General features: G+C 40.5%; 1 protein-coding gene and 1 long non-coding RNA gene across 6 annotated transcripts in view; one reads left to right on the top strand and one right to left on the bottom strand.

The window, feature by feature from the left end:
* Positions 1-17154, bottom strand: part of pask (PAS domain containing serine/threonine kinase) — a 140903-nt gene that overhangs the window by 46969 nt on the left and 76780 nt on the right. The window lies entirely within an intron of this gene.
* LOC114642860 (uncharacterized) lies at positions 13390-17083 on the top strand. 4 transcript variants are annotated; one of them, XR_007934130.1, is made up of 4 exons: positions 13390-13621; positions 14851-15013; positions 15168-15871; positions 16308-17083. It is a non-coding gene; the product is annotated as an uncharacterized LOC114642860 (long non-coding RNA). The 4 variants fall into 4 exon arrangements; XR_007934132.1 differs by having other exon boundaries at positions 14851-15008; positions 15704-15871; XR_003714605.2 differs by having other exon boundaries at positions 14851-14999; positions 15704-15871.

Here is a 17154-nt window from a genome sequence, read left to right on the forward strand (position 1 = left end):
GGCCACTGAACGAAATGACATCACAGCTGAAGGATTAAGCAGATGTATTAAAACGTACAATTTTGTTTCCTCTCTGATGATGCTCCTTCATCATTGTTTGGCAGAAGAATGGTCAGTTCTCCACATTGTTTATACACAGAGTGAAGTAATGTCATTCAAAACTGCAATATATGATAAATACCTAGAGACAGTGGTCAAGCACCTGGATGCAAGATTCCCTGACATGCCAATTATTTCCAGCTTTTCAAAAGTTTTCAATGCAGAAACTCATGATTTAAGCGAGTCTGCTGAAATTCTTTTCGATCATTACTCCAAAAACGGTAGCCCTCCAAATTTTAAAATATGAAAGTAGCAAGCAAGAATGGACAGTTGCGTCAAAAATGATCAGAAGTCAATCATACAAAGACTTCAGTCCAAAACAGATTTTACTAAAAATGGTAACGTCATCAGAGCTCAAAGAGTCGTTTCCAAATTTAGCCAGACTAGCTCATATTGGGCTAGTGATCCAAGTGAGCACAGCTGAATGTGAAAGGGGTTTTTCTGCCCTTAAAAGGATTAAGACATGTTTGAGAAATCGCATGAATCAAAGCACGCTAAATAATCTCATGCTGATCTCCTTGGTGTGCCCAGATCCTGGGGACTGTGATTATGGGAAAGCTGCAGACAACTGGGCTTCTTGGAAGAAAAGAAGTATTTAACACTAGAATTACCAGAGCCTACGAAAAAACTCGTATATCCGGCCCACCTTAAATCGCTTCTTAAATCCGTTCACACCTCTCCGCCAGCATCCTTTGTCCTCTAAATGTGCTGATAAAAGACAAGCTGCCAGCAGCCGGCTATTCCATCCCCCCACCGACTTAGAACGTGAGCGAAGTTTTCCCAGCTCACGCCTTGATTGATTATGTGGGAGTGAAGTGGAGTTCTACAGTGGAAATAACAGATCATTATTCTAAAGTAATCTGTGTAAACACATTGTTAAAACAGAAACTTTTTCATATTTTAGTAATAAATGTTACAAAATGTAGTAGGCATAAACTATAGAATATATAAAGCCCGAGTTCCAAAGATCAAATAAACACTTTCACAAAAGCTTCAAGAATGATTCAACAGCTTCTGTGGCATAGCGCGTTAAGATTTGCCTCTTAGCGCAGAGCAGCTTTTCCTTGCCTCACAGACCTGAGTTCGATTCCCCGCTGGGGATGAAGTGTTGCTTTTTTTTTCTTTTCTTTTAAACCTCAAACGGACATAAAATTTATACATTGGTATGCACTGTCAGTTACTGAGATCGTTATATTTTCATGTGGGATGCTCCTTTTCAAATATTTTTTTTAACAATTGAGACTGCAATTAACAGGAACAACTGTCCTTATAACTTATTTTTAAGATCCATAACACACAGACAGACAGAGCACTGCGTAATAGAGAGACAGACAGGCAGAGAAGTCACTAGATATAGAAATAAACAGGGAAGCCACGTGTACTGAAAGAAAAAAAGAACAACATGTGCGTTGTCCCAGCTGCACTGAATAAGCGCAGGCGCTCTAACATCACCCCTCCCCCGATCTTACTTAGAGAGTCAGGGACAACGCACATGTTGTTCTTTTTTACATACCAATGTATAAATTTTATGTCCGTTTAAGGTTTAAAAGAAAAGAAAAAAAAAGCAACACTTCATCCCCAGCGGGGAATCGAACTCAGGTCTGTGAGGCAAGGAAAAGCTGCTCTGCGCTAAGAGGCAAATCTTAACACGCTATGCCACAGAAGCTGTTGAATCATTCTTGAAGCTTTTGTGAAAGTGTTTATTTGATCTTTGGAACTCGGGCTTTATATATTCTATAGTTTATGCCTACTACATTTTGTAACATTTATTACTAAAATATGAAAAAGTTTCTGTTTTAACAATGTGTTTACACAGATTACTTTAGAATAATGATCTGTTATTTCCACTGTAGAACTCCACTTCACTCCCACATAATCAATGAAGGCGTGAGCTGGGAAAACTTCGCTCACGTTCTAAGTCGGTGGGGGGATGGAATAGCCGGCTGCTGGCAGCTTGTCTTTTATCAGCACATTTAGAGGACAACGGATGCTGGCGGAGAGGTGTGAACGGATTTAAGAAGCGATTTAAGGTGGGCCAGATATACGAGTTTTTTCGTAGGCTCTGGTAATTCTAGTGTTAACTGAAGACACCTTCTGCATATGCAAGTTGGCTTTGAAGAATATTTTTAATTTTTTCTTCATTAGGTTTCCCGTACTTTTTTTCATTGTTTTCACTTTTCTTCCCGACAGCGACAATACTTGTGCCTCTTGGTTTATGTTATAACAATTGTTATTTAAAATTTTTGTTAGGGTTGCAGGTTCCTGAATTGGATACTTCTTAAATTTAATAAAAATATTCTGGCACAAGTGTCAAACCTTAAAAAAGGAAGACATATTGAGCATTGGAAAATAATTAATAATAATTAACTAATAAAAATAGTGCACATTTAAATTTTCCCCACCACCAAATATCCCCATCCCGCCCCACCCGGTTACTTTTTCATGCCACCCAGCTGGAAAAAATTTCTGGGGAGAACACTGCACTCTCCTTCTTAATAGTGTCAACAATACTAATAAGCCACACCTGTCAGTTGAATCTATAAACATTGAATATTAGTTTATATAAAAGCCAAAAACTTTATAGAGTACAATAAAAATAATTTATCTACCTTTATACAAATTAATTTCTTTACGAAATACATTTGCTACATTATTTCTTAATGTTTTCTTTAAGTTGATGTTAGTATGAATTTAGTATTATGGGCTATACACTTGTTTTTTCCCCTACCACTTTTTTATTTTCATTTATCATTTAGAAATTTTCAACTAAGAGACAACGGTTCTCAAAAATGGTGAAAATTGTATCAAATTATTTGGTAATGCATCCTATTGTAATACATCCAATTAAAAAAGCCTACTTTAGATCCTGATTGAACAGTTTTCACCTAATCTCTAAGATTCCAAGACCATAAAGAAAGTTCCAGCTGAGGTTTTGTGCCAGCATATTATAGAAGAAGCATTGGCAAGAGTAACAAACTCAGTATGAAGCGATGTACAGTAATAGATGCCTAACAGGTTTAATTTGCGTATTATTTTTAAGAAAAAAAATACAGCTCATTTTGATTTACTTGTGTGCAGACCAAGTAGGAACATCATCATCAATTTCCCAAAATCCTAACCAGAAATTTATATGAACCTAATAAACTGAGAAAGGAACAAGAAGGAGCTCCATAACGTCCACACAATGCAGATGTAAGCACCAAGTTAGTTTAATTTTCAACACAGAGTACCAAGGAGTTGCCCTTTATCTCCTGTTCTCCTTTCCCTCAAATCAAACCCACTGCTATTTTTTAATACTGCACCTCTATTTACTGCACTTGGGTCTTCCCTAGCCTTAACCATCTTCAATTTCATTTCAAGTGGAGACTTCGAAACATGCAAAGCAGTATGCTCACAGGCAACAACTCCCCGAGAGCTGCTTGCTGAGGATTGTTCAGACTATACTGCTTGCAAACATTTGGAAATTGCAAGAATAGTATTACAGTAAACCCTCGTTTATCACGGTTAATCCGTTCCAGACTCTACCGTGATAAATGAATTTCCACAAAGTAGGATTCTTTATTTATAAATCGAATATTTTCACAGTTAGAGCATAGAAAACCTGTTTACTGTTTTTTAGCATTATTAGAGACCTCTAGACATGAAATAACACCCTTTAGTCAAATGTTTAAACTGTGCTCCATGACAAGACAGAGATGACAGTTCTATCTCACAATTAAAAGAATGCAAACATATCTTCCTCTTCAAAAGGAGTGTGCATCAGTAGCAGAGAATGTCAGAGAGACAGACAGAGAGAAAAGCAAACAATCAAAAATCAATAGGACTGTTTGGGCTTTTAAGTATGCAAAGCACCGCAGGACAAAGTAGCTGCAAGGAAGGGAGCAATGTGAAGGTAGTCTTTCAGCATTTTTTAGAGGAGCGTCCGTATCCTTTAGGCCAGTGTGCGAACAGCCCCTCTGCTCACACCCACTCCGTCAGGAGCAGAGAATGTCAGAGAGAGTGAGAGAGACAGAGAAAAGCAAACAAAAATCAATACGTGCTGTTCGGGCTTTCAAGTATGCGAAGCACTGCGTGGGAAGCATATCGTATATCATTGAGGAGTTTTATTTAATACGTAATACGTGCTCTGGTTGGGTAGCTTCTCAGCCATCTGCCAATAGCGTCCCTTGTATGAAATCAACTGGGCAAACCAACTGAGGAAGCATGTACCATAAATTAAAAGACCCATTGTCCACAGAAATCCACGAACCAGCAAAACAGCCGTGATATATTTTTAGATATGCTTTGTGGCACCTGGTTGCTTTGGGGGCCATGGGTACAGAGCTTGGAAGCTCTACCCTATAGGGGCCTGTGGTCACTGCCAGGGGGCGCCCCGATGCCTTGGGAGCCCTGGACCGCAGTACTTCCGCCACATCGGGAAGTGCTGGGGGGAAGAGTATTGGGGGCACCCTGTGGACTTCCGGATACACCAACAGAGCTTCCGCCACACTGGGATGTGGCTACAGAAGCCCTTACGATGCACCTGGTGCCCATCCGGGGTGTATAAAAGGGGCCGCCTCCCTCCAGTCAGGGAAAGAGTCGGGTGGAAGAGGACAAAGCTTGGTGGAGAGGAGTGGAGGCGGACCAGAGACTGTGAAAGGCATTGTGAGTGTGGCCAGGACTTAAGAGGTGATTGGTGCGGAGGCACTGAGTTTGTGCGCACTAATTGTATATAATAGTTGTAAATAAACGTGTGTGGTGAAGAAACAACATGTCTACCTGTCTGTGTCCGGGCTGTTCCCCACAATGGCATCCCAGATGGGACTCTCTGCCTGGTACAAGGCAGGGACCCCTAAAAAATAATTTTGTGGGCAGTCCGGAGCAGCAGGTTAGCCCACACACGCGCCGTGGGAGTGACGCATGCACAACCCTGCGTGAGCGAATCATCTTGCGGCCCGCCACTGGTCCACTGAACGGCCAGAGTCCCCTGGTGCGGGGAGAAGAACCAGGACGTTGCTGGAGTTCAGCGAGCTCCAGCAGGCACACTGTCGCTAAGGACGTCCAGAACGGCAGCACGGCGAGGACGGCGACACAAAGAGACGAGACCCGGGAGGTGAGTGCCCTGCCTAATGGCAATCGGCCCCGTGGGGGCAAGCTTACCTTTTGTGTTGCAGGCAGGGACTGCCTGGGTCTGCGTCAGTGGCAGCAGTATGCCGATCCTCAGGCTGTCGTCGGCACCGAAGCGGCAGCATGCAGTGCCACGAGAAAGGAGTCGCTGCAGCTCGATAAGCAGCAGCTGCTGGATTCCAGGAAGGCACGTCGCCGCACCAGGAGGCAGAGAAACAGAGCCAAAATGGCCGCGGACCGGAAGTCCCTCCCCGTGACAGGCACAGGATTGGACGGTGTGTCCGGTGAGCCCGCTGATGATTGGATGGAGGCGGGCCCAAGGAGTGTCAATCCCGGGCTGAGGAAGGACCCGACGGGGCCTGTGGGAAGGCCCCTCAGACAGCAGCCGGCGGATATGCCTGACAAAAAGGTAGGGCAACTGCCGACTGACTCTCTGTGCTTGCCAGTGGCTCTGCGTGAGCTGGAGGAATGCCTACAGCCCGCAGAGTCGCTTTTACAGGTGATACGCGTCCTCCGTAGAGGATTGAAGGAGCTGGAGGTGAAGGCGGCCGCGTCCGTGATGACGCTGCGACAGTGGGCAGATCGGCGCGGCGCTGGAGTCTTCAGCCGGATGGACGCGGCGGGGAAGGTGAGTGAGACTGACCCCGTAAAGAAAAAGGGAGATCCCACCGATGGGGCCCGTGATATCAGTGATCGGAACCATGTCGGTGGGTCTCCAACAGCAGATGCAGCGGTGCAGGCTGCTCGCGAGGTAAGGGGAGCAACAGCGAGAGGGCAGAGCGGACAGGGGCTGATGAGTGCCCTGGGTCCTAGCGCCCGACGTCCCGAGCCCGCGGCAGCCTCCCGTCGCTCTGCATGGACACAGACGAGAACGGGGCTGCGCGTTTGTCATGCGCAGACTCATACCGTCAGGGCGTCCAAGAGAGAAAGGAGGGATCGAGGGCTGTGTGCCGATTCCTCCAACAGGAAGGGACGTGCAGCTGGGTGCGCACGTCCAGTGAAGGGCCACTCCCCAGAGCCGGTGGAATGAAGAGAAAAGCAGGCGGTCCCGTAGGCTGGAGGGACATGCAACCCGCGGAGGAGGTTCCGAACAGGCAAGTTCCGGGGTCCTTGTAAAAGGGGGGAGCGCTGCCAGTGCGCGGCACAGAGGGACGCCAGGGAAGGATGTCCAGGCAGCGGCTCTGTCCCTGTGTTTCTGTGTGTTGCAGGATTGGGCCCGGGACGAGCAGTAGGACCTGCTTCGGGGGAAGCCAACCCTCATAGGACGGACCGTCTGGCCGGACGACACTTCGCTGGCGATGGGGGCGGCCCCTCAACCGGCGGAGGCTGCGAAGGCACGAGCGGCACTGAACAGCGGGGCGCGTAGATCTCGGAGGGGGTGCCGAAGAAGAGAGTTCCAGGGTGCCGGAACGGACCCTGGACAAGTAGTAGGACCCACTTCGGGGTTGAACCGCCCTAATGGGGTGTGTCGCTCGGACCAACGGGTCTTCGCTGGCATTGGGGCAATGTGGCACCCAGCTAGGTTTGTCGCCCGGCCGGGATGCCCAGGAGGAGCGGAGGAGGGCTTGTGCCTCCTCCAGGACACGAGGGGGCGTCCTCCCTGGTTGCTTTGGGGGCCACGGGTACAGAGCTTGGAAGCTCTACCATGTAGGGGCCCGTGGTCACCACTAGGGGGCGCCCCGATGCCTTGGGAGCCCTGGACCTCAGTACTTCCGCCACACCGGGAAGTGCTGGGGGGGAAGAGTATTGGGGACACCCAGTGGACTTCCGGATACACCAACAGAGCTTCCGCCACACAGGGGTGTGGCTACAGAAGCCCTTAGGATGCACCTGGAGTCCAAGAGGGGTGTATAAAAGGGGCCTCCTCCCTCCAGTCAGGGGAAGAGTCGGGTGGAAGAGGACAAAGCTTGGTGGAGAGGAGTGGAGGCGGACCAGAGACTGTGAAAGGCATTGTGAGTGTGGCCAGGACTTAAGGGGTGATTGGTGCAGAGGCACTGGGTTTGTGCGCACTAATTGTATATAATAGTTGTAAATAAACGTGTGTGGTGAAGAAACAACATGTCTACCTGTCTGTGTCTGGGCTTTTCCTCACAGCTTACATTTAAAATCTGCGAAAGTTGAAGCGCAATATAGCGAGGAATCACTGTACATGATTAGTTAAAATGTTCCAAATAAATAAATCAATCCACATTGATTATTTTTACCCCAACATGGTTACTTTGATAAATAAGTGTTAACGACCAGTAAATATATACAGTATATTTTTAAATGTAAAACATCCAGAAATCCAGCATATTGCTGGAAACCTTTTAAGCAGTACATAATACAGCAGAGTTCCTTGCTTTTATTTATGGATGCAGAACAGCTGTTGCATGCTTTTGTTAGTAGAAGTATTGATTATTGCAATGCATATTCAACTGGCCTAACTAAGACTTTAAAGAATGCTCACAAATAATTCAAAATGCTGCACAACAATTGCTGACAAATTCAAAAAAAAACAGTGCACATTATTACTGTTCTTAAGAAACTGTGTTCGCTTATTAGATTATAACACCCTCTTATGGTGTAGCTCCTATTTAAAATATTAGAAACTGTTGAAGCTCAGACGAAATCTTTGTTTTGACAGTGCATCATTTTTAGCCCTACCCTCACTTAATTTTAAATATACTAATGAAATGATCTGTCTTAGCAGTTAGGAAATTTTTCTACTCTTATTAGCTTTAAATCCAGTTTAAAAAGTTACTTTTATTTTTTGGCTTTTTACCTATTTATTTTTTTTCTATATTGTTATTTGCATAATTTTATGTTTTTACTTTTTATTTTATATTTGTTGTATTATTGATTTCACTTGAAGTGCGTTGTGATGCATTTATGTACAACAGGTGCTATATAAATAGAATTATTCTGTTCAAACTACTTGCTAGAATGCCACTGAAACATTAAAATCCTAGTATCCGTTTCTCATTGTTGCAACGTTCACTCTAATATATATATTTTTTTTAATTATTGCCCAAGGTGAGCTTGTGCTGTGTTGGTTTACAAGTACTTCACATATCAACTTATTCCTCACAGGTGGCGCAGTGGTAGTGCTGCTGCTTTGCAGTAAGGAGACTGTGGAAGATTGTGGGTTCGCTTCCCGGTTCCTCCCTGTGTGGATAGCGCTTTGAGTACTGAGAAAAGCGCTATATAAATGTAATGAATTATTTTATTTTATTATTCATGAAAATTACATTGGCCTAAAATGTTTTGTAATCAAATCTTGACAACTATGTCCATTAGTAACCCCACAGCACCCATAACCTACACATACCAAAACACTAATATTCATCAAAATTACTATGTTAGGTTGTTGATTCAGTCCTTCAAGGATTACTGTGACTTCTGGGTTAATTTAAAAAGTTCAGTTCTGTTCCTAGTTCGAATAAAAATTATGTCATATCTTTTTATTTGTGAAGACTGTTAGCACAAACATAAGTAGTACAATAACCTGCTGTTTACAAAGGCAATTTAATTAAAACTAAAGAGAAGATTTAGGAAGAAGTCAGCACAAAGTTAAATTCCAACCTGAAAAAGCTGGCTTGGATTTTGGGGAAAAAAAAAGTCCTAAAAGATTTGGTTTGTTCATCTGATCCTATAAATCTTACTAAGTCAGTCCCAAGTTCCTACCTATAATTCAGAAACGACTACCGAGCACAAAAAGAAAATTAAAACAGGAGATCATAAACGGTAAATAAATAAGCATACAGAACAATGTGACATACACACCACAGTTAAAAAGAAATATTAATGTTCATTGGCACATGCTCACATATTGCATGCTCATCTGATATGACACAACATCAAAGTTTCAGGTAACATGGGATTGTAAGGAAGGCAAGCCACATGAAAACAAAAAAAAAACAAAACACTAAAATATTAAAAAATGTTACAACTCAACATGACATATACAATTTCTGTATTTGCATAAAGACATCAAATGAATGGCATGCAAAAGTTGCAGATGTATAATGTAATTCTAACTTTCAGTCACACTAATGAATATGATATTGCGGTGTTAAATGATATATATATCCATATGTATAAGAAGTGTTGTAATTTCAACATGGTGTGACCAAAATGTATTCAAATACACCATAAATTAAAGTCTGCAATGTGCACTTTAATCATGTCTGAATTGTTTGACTTGTAATTTTAAACTGTGGAGCAGAGGGGTAAATCAAAGAAAAATGTATCTTTGTTCCAAACATTATTGAGGGCATTATATATACATACAGTAATCCCTCATCTATCGCGGGGGTTACGTTCCAGAGCCCCCCGCGATAGGTGAAAATCCGCGAAGTAGCGACCTATATTTATTTTATTATCTATACATATTTTAAGGCTTTGTAAACCCTTCCCACACTCTTATAAACCTTTCTCGCTCTCTTGTTAACCTTTCCCACAGTCTTATAAACACTTCCTATGCTCTTAAACACTTTCTACATTCTTAAACACCTCAGACCAACACTGCACGCAGCGATCAGACGTCAATGTGTCTGCACTCGCTTTGTGAAGGGGGGCAGCTGAACTCTCAGCAGAGCAGAAATGGACTTTGTGCTGCTTCTGCCAAAATGCCTGCTTGTCGCTCTGCGCGTTTGGAAGGAGGAGGAGGAATGGGGGTGTGTGACTGCTGAACTCACGTTCGCTCAAACCCCCCAACCCTCCCCGGAGGGGCACGCTCCTGCCACTTCGCATTGTCAAGGGGGTGGGGAGCTGAATGAACGCTAAGGAGAAGTGGACTTTGTGCTGGCTTAGTGCTGCTTGTCGCTCTGCGTGTCAATAATTTAAAAGCCTGTACAATCAGGCTTTTAGGTGTACATCACCTATTTTCCTGTCTCACTGTCTTGTCTTGCGTGAAGTTAAAATGTTTTATAATAGTGAGATGTTACTCATATCCTTAGCCCGACATCCACATATCAGATGTGTTAACAAAGTGTGTTTTATAAGTTTACATGTGTTTGAAGCATGTGGGATGGGTATTTTAAGGCTTAAACTATAAAAATGTTTATTTATATGGTCTTTCTATATCGCGGATTTTCTCCTGTTGCTGATGGGTCTGGAAAATAACTTCCGCGATAGGCGGGCAATCACTTGTATTTAAAAACCCGCGAAGTCGTGAATCCGCGAAAAGTGAACCGCGAAGTAGCGAGGGAATACTGTATATATATATATAAATATATATATATATATATATATATATATATATATATATATATATATATAAATAGGAAGCCGCTGCACAAAAGATAGCAACGTGAAGATAATCTTTCAGCATTTTTAGACAAGCGTCCGTATCGTCTAGGTGTGCGAACAGCCCCCCTGCTCAATCCCCCTACGTCAGGATCAGAGAAAGTCAGCACAAGAGAGAGAGAAAGTAAGTTGGGTAGCTTCTCAGCCATCTGCCAATAGCGTCCCTTGTATGAAATCAACTGGGCAAACCAACTGAGGAAGCATGTACCAGAAATTAAAAGACCCATTGTCCGCAGAAATCCGCGAACCAGCAAAAAATCCGCGATATATATTTAAATATGCTTACATATAAAATCCGCGATGGAGTGAAGCCGCGAAAGGCGAAGCGCGATATAGCGAGGGATCACTGTATATTATATAATTTTATATATATATATATATATATATATATATATATATATATATATATATATATATAAAATAGGAATAGTAATCACATGATCAGCTATAAATAAAACAATAAAACTTTACCATAACTCTGTTTAGAAGGGAGACCTCCCACGGGGGTCTTATAATCTGTCAGTAATTTCTGCTTTTTTTCCATTTCTGGTGAAGTTGCTGCTCTCTCTTCTCACTGAATTGATTTAGTTGCAAATTAATGCTTTTAAAATTAGCTGCACTCGTTTTACTTTTTTAAATGTGATAATTTCAATGGAAAGTTTAAAGGGTGAAAAAAAGTTCAGATGATTTAAAAGTTAATGGTGTACAAAGTGTATCCATTTCTTTGCATTGTGACTGTGCTAACTTCTAAAGGTTCTACTGCATACCTCAGAGAAGAACTTTACAAGACTTGACTTTTAATAAGAATGAAATGTCATCATATTGGAATTATATTCTTTATATTTTAAATTGTTATTCTAAGATTTCTCCTATACTATTAAGTGGTCAGATTCTTAAGGGTGCAGTAGAGAACATCATCAGTTGCCTTCATTTACCTAAAGGCTTTCTAGCTCTTTAATTATTTATTATTATTATTATGTTTTTTTACTGGTACTCCATCTCTTACTGAATACTTAACCTTTTAGTGAAATCACTACTATTGTCTGTGTTGTCTCTCTGTTGCCATCTATTGGCAAAAAGTTGTTTTGCAATTAGCAAGGCTAGGGTGGAATATTCGATGATGTGTTTTAAAACAAACTCAAGATCTGACATTTATACAAGTCCAAATGTATATTTAATATACTTCTATCTTTAAAACTATCATTTTTTTAGTATTAACATAAAAAACACTGCACTCATGAGATAACAAATATAGTTAACAATTTTCGTTTTTAATTAAGATTGTAACGTACATAAACATATTAGCATACAGATGTCTTGTGTCTACTGCTAGGACATAGTTTTGGGCCATTTCTGCATATGTGCACTATCAATTATAAAACACTAGCTGTTACCTGGTTTTGCCTGGGATATTCTTTTTTTACATCAACAGGCCTCAGTTATAGTGCCATTGGTTAATCGGATCTATCAGAAGTACTATGCAACTAAATAATTTTCTATGTATATGTATTTTTTTTTACTTTTTGGTAATATTACTGAGCTGCCAACTATTGAACATATGCTGTTGAATATGCTCTTATTTAAACTTTGTAAGCATTGATGAACTCGTCAGGAGCAGTGCAGTGGATGATGGGAATTATAGCTCCCCAGTTAAGGATTTGCACAAGGTTGCAGATAAGTTGAAGTGCATGGAGGTATTACATATTAAATACCTTTCTTACTGGATCTGTTTTGCAAAATGGACTAAGCTCACAGCCACATCTCCTAGCAAGCAGTTGCTAAACACATCCTGCTTTGAGTTTCACCAAACGTTGCTCCTTTCATTTTGCTTTTGCTATTACTAATGAAGAGAAGGAATCACAATGCATGACAGTTGCATTCAAAATATAGTGCCTTTTTATTGAACAAATTTTGCAAACAACTTAAACTATCATTTTGACAACATATTTTCAACCATCCAAAGAGGCATTTAGACTTAGTAAAATATCCGGAGATGCTTGTCAAAAGTTGCATTGCACAGAACATGTCTTAGAAAAGGAATAAATAGTAAATAACAAAAAGTGTAGTTGGTTTACAAAAAATAATGTTAATAATCTCTGTCCACTGACACGTTAGCTATATGGATTATAATGGCGTTAGTTATCTCGATCCACCGCTTGCCTTTTTTTTTTTTATCATAGGCAGTACCTGTAGCAAACGCGTCTACAAGTGACGTCTGACTCGAGTGTCCCCTAGCTTTTTCGGTTTTACCCGAGGACATGGAGGGTGCCAATCTTAGTTCCATACATTCATGGTACTCCAAAGCATGTTTGCGGCTAAGGTGGTGCAGCAAATTGCTCATGCTGCCGCCGCCAGCAATAACTTTAGCTCAACAGCATTTGCAGTGTAGTGGTTTGGTCCATATCCGACCTTTTAAAACCGAAGTATCTCCAGACAACAGACACGGCTCCTTTTTTCAGCAAAAGTTGTTCTGTGTTATCATGTTCAACTTAATTGTCTACTACAGCTTCAGTTTCAGAATGTTCTCTGCCCATTTTCACAGCTCAATACTTCCATTAACACATGTACTCCGTTGCATGTGTGTTTAGCGGTGCAGCAGTGAAAAAGGTCCCCCCTTAAACAGTTTCCCGCTGTGCCACATTCCCAACCATGTTTAGACTTTGTCGCTACCTGATCTGAATGCCTACCCGATTTGCGCACGCATGCGCACAAAGACAACTAGAGCCATGTGCACATGCGCGCGCAGAACATTACTATTACGACCCTGCCCGATCTGCGTTTTTCTACTTCGTGACACGAGTCCCCGTTCGATTTGTCTCGCGTACGCGCTCTATGCTTAATTAAAAATCATTTCACGATGCTGCCCGATTTGTTCTGCGCATGTCTTGTGTTTTACGACACAAGTCACTCGTCAGGTTTGAATTGTACTTGCAAGTCATTTTTGTGTTGACGTTTATCTCCGTCTGTAAGTGGACTTCTTACTGGAAAAGGTGATAACTTTTGAATTTTATAACGTCTTGGAAGAATATGTGTTGCCTGAAAATTTTAACTCCATTCGAATGAAGAGGGAGCGAATTGAAATGCGACGTATGTCTGTGAACTTTATAATGGATACGTATAGCTTTTTGTAAGTACATCGTATTGATGAAAAAGGCAATAAGGATTTTCCTTTTTAGTTGCAATATGACATTTGTAATCTCATGGTTTAAATGTGAAACTCGCAGCATTTTCCGTAGTTGGGTTAATGGATGCATTTCATTTATTTCGTAACACCCTATTAGCATTTGGTGGTGTGTTTCTTTTAATATTTGTTTGCATTTTTCATCTTAAAGAGTGAACGGCGTGCTAATAATTAAGCAAAACAATGTAATCGAGATGTCGAATTAGGAATAGAATTAGGAGAGCACGTCTGACACTCGACAGGTGTAAAGTGTGCCCTCCAAAGCCATCAGTATTTTTTATTATGTTGATATCAGAGTACATCAATACAAGAGTATATCCATAATAAAGTTAACAAAATACAGTATAATGATGAAGGCAAAATTACATACAAGAGTAGCTACAGCTAAGTTATTACAAGAAAGAGAGATGCAGATAATAGCATTACACATTGTTAATGAAGCAGAACAGAATCTTACACGTTTTAATTATTTTAGTGTGTTTTCCATTTTTAAAAGCTATTTCTAGCTTATTAATGTCCATACAGAAAGATGTAACAGAGGGTCTAACGTTCTGAACTTTACACTTATGAATATGAAATTTATGAAGCAAGGAAACCACAGTTACTGCATTTTCTAACATTTACTCTTCAAAATTGTATACAGTATAAGAACAACAATACTTAAACAGTGAGATATTGGTTTGTCATTCAAGAAAGTAACAGAAATAAACCTTTATAAAACATTTTGGAATAGGAGCAGAAGTAAAAGAAATGTGAGAGGGGATTTGTCTTCATTTGTACATAAACTACATTCTGGCGATATATTAATGTCATACTTATGAATTAATTTGTTAGTTGAATACTATTTATTCATAATTTTGAAATGGATTTCTTTATCCTTGTTTGGTAGAAAAAAACTTCTATGGCAGAAAACAGACAATTTCAAAATTTATGATGTCCAAAGCCATCAGAGAAGTGTGGTGTGCGTCTGATGTGGCACAATGACAGGCTGGGTACCTGCTGTTGTCACATGTCATTGGCTTATCATTTAAGCTGTTGGTTTAGGAGGAGTACACACACAAACATTTAACTGAATATAATGGAGAAGGCTTGGTCCTTAGAAGTAACTTCTTTCTTATTGCTGCAGTTAGAAGTACAATGCCCCTTCATTGTATTTTTTTTTCTTGACCCTACAGGATGCCCAGTGGTAACCAGCCTTCCATGTGGCTGAACAGATGCCAGTGTATCCGAATTCTGAGACACAACTGGATGTCCTTTTCTTCTGCTTTTAAGATTCCCAATTTGAGATGATGTGTAGTTCATGTTAGATTTGCTATTTCTACAGGTAAGACTAGTGAGGTTTCAAAAGTAATTTGTACACAATTCCTGCAAAGCCTCCCCATATTTATTACTTGATTGGTAATATTTTGCTGCCTTGAATACTGCACTGTATGTCTGCTCAATCTGTCCAGTGACTAACACGGCTTTTTAATTTTAGACAGGAGAGCGTCAGAGTGTGAATCCTCACAAACACAGAGACTGAGGTGCATCAGTCCCAGCAGTCACTAAACAGCAATGTTGTTCTGTTTTGCAAAATAACATTTATTTTCTTAAGTTACTGTGCTTTTGTTGTTGGATTTTGAAAGAACTGAGACTTAATTTTAACTTAAAACAAAACTAAGGTAGGAGAGAAAAACGAAGATGTTTTCATGTAGGTACCGACACCTGAGCACAACACATTAGAAGTTCAGATATAAAGAGATTGTAACACAATATCTACTGTATCCATAATGTAAAAGGGAAAAATGATGCTACATATAATGACAATTAAGTCGGGGTGCTTTCAACATCCAACAAAAAACCACAATAATTTAAAAACATATTATTAGTTACACTTTACTCTAAGCAGAACTTTATCTATTGTGATGGTTTACTTTGGTAATAATTGATCTACAGGTGTACCAAGGAAGGAGGCAGAACAAAAAGGGTACACTTTATTAATGTTTGAACTCCGTGAGTGAATATCTACTGTGTTTATGTTTTTAACAGTTACAGTGAAGTAGAAGAGTCTGGCCGTGTTATGGAGCAGCAGTTAAAGGAGGAAGGAGAGATATGTGCCATGTTGAAGTAGCAGCTGACCCTCCTGCCCGGCACTTCTAGAATCCTCCATCTCAATCTCTGCTCTGATCTGCTGTGTCTTTGCCAAGTGATCACGACGTATTGGCCTTTTTAGTTTTTTTTTTTTTTCCTTCTGAAAACTGTCTCAGTCTCATTACACTGGCTGCCTGTCTCACATAGAATTCAAGGTTCTATTAAATAATTAGAAGGCTTTGAGTATTTAAGACCCTGCCTGTATTGTGGAGTGTCTGCTACAAACATTTCTTTTCTGAAACGTTGCTTTGCTTTTTATTCCAAGATCGACCATAAAAACTGACAGCTTTCTGTACTCTGGAATGCTTTGCCAATAGAGAAGTGTCAAGCTACAAATGTCAAGCATTTCAAAAAAAACTTCAACAAGCCCACTTTTCTAATTTGGCTTTTTCTTAATTACTTGCATTGGTTGTAATAGATTAGAAATGGTACTGTGTACACTTTGTAGGCTCTGCACTGGGCACTAACCTCTGCTGATTTTCTCTGTTGTTTTTTTTTCCAGTTTATTGCAGTGGTGTCTCCCTGCGTCTCCACTGTCTGTTAAATCAACTCCAACTGCCTATGACAGAAGAAAAGTTCACAAGGCATCCTGAAATTGAACTGTGATTGGAGTGAGACTGCCACAATTATGTATGCTGGGATGTGCAGAGGGGGCTGTGTGGGCTTTGGCTTGGGACCCCCAGAGGTTTATTATCTCTGGCAACCTTGATAGCAGCAAGTTTGTGTTTGTCCTCAGCCATTTGACCAGGAAGTATATTTAATACAAAGGACAAGGACCCCTCCATTTGCTTCTTATTTACTTTTATAATACCTTCAATTTTCTTTGTAACTGTATATTTTTGTAGAGCAATTTGAGCAACACTTGTAAACAAAGGTGATATAAAAATATTCTTAGTGAACAAATGTTAAGGGACAGATCAGGAAAAATGTCTAAATGTTTAGCTTAAATAGAACAATGTTTTATGAAATATTGCTGGATAACAACTCTTTGACTCTGAGTAGCATCTTGTTCATAAAGCTAAAATAGCATTTTTCCTTTTTTGACAAATTTAATGATTCACTTTTATTGTGTTCAAAACCTTGGCTAACATTTTTTTTTAAAATACTAAGGTAAAAATCTGTAAATATATTTGTGTTCTCCTTCCCTAATAGTTTTTAACACCTCCCCTTGTTGGCCATTTTCATTGTAGTTGTGATCTAGTTAAATGCATTTACCATTTATACATCTTTATGATTACTGAATTTCCTACTCATAATATACATACAGTATCTATACTAATAAAAGGCAAAGCCCTCACTGACTCACTGACTGACTCATCACTAATTCTCCAACTTCCCGTGGTCATAAC

This window comes from Erpetoichthys calabaricus, chromosome 2, assembly GCF_900747795.2.
Source record: "Erpetoichthys calabaricus chromosome 2, fErpCal1.3, whole genome shotgun sequence".
Taxonomy (NCBI): Eukaryota; Metazoa; Chordata; class Cladistia; order Polypteriformes; family Polypteridae; genus Erpetoichthys; species Erpetoichthys calabaricus.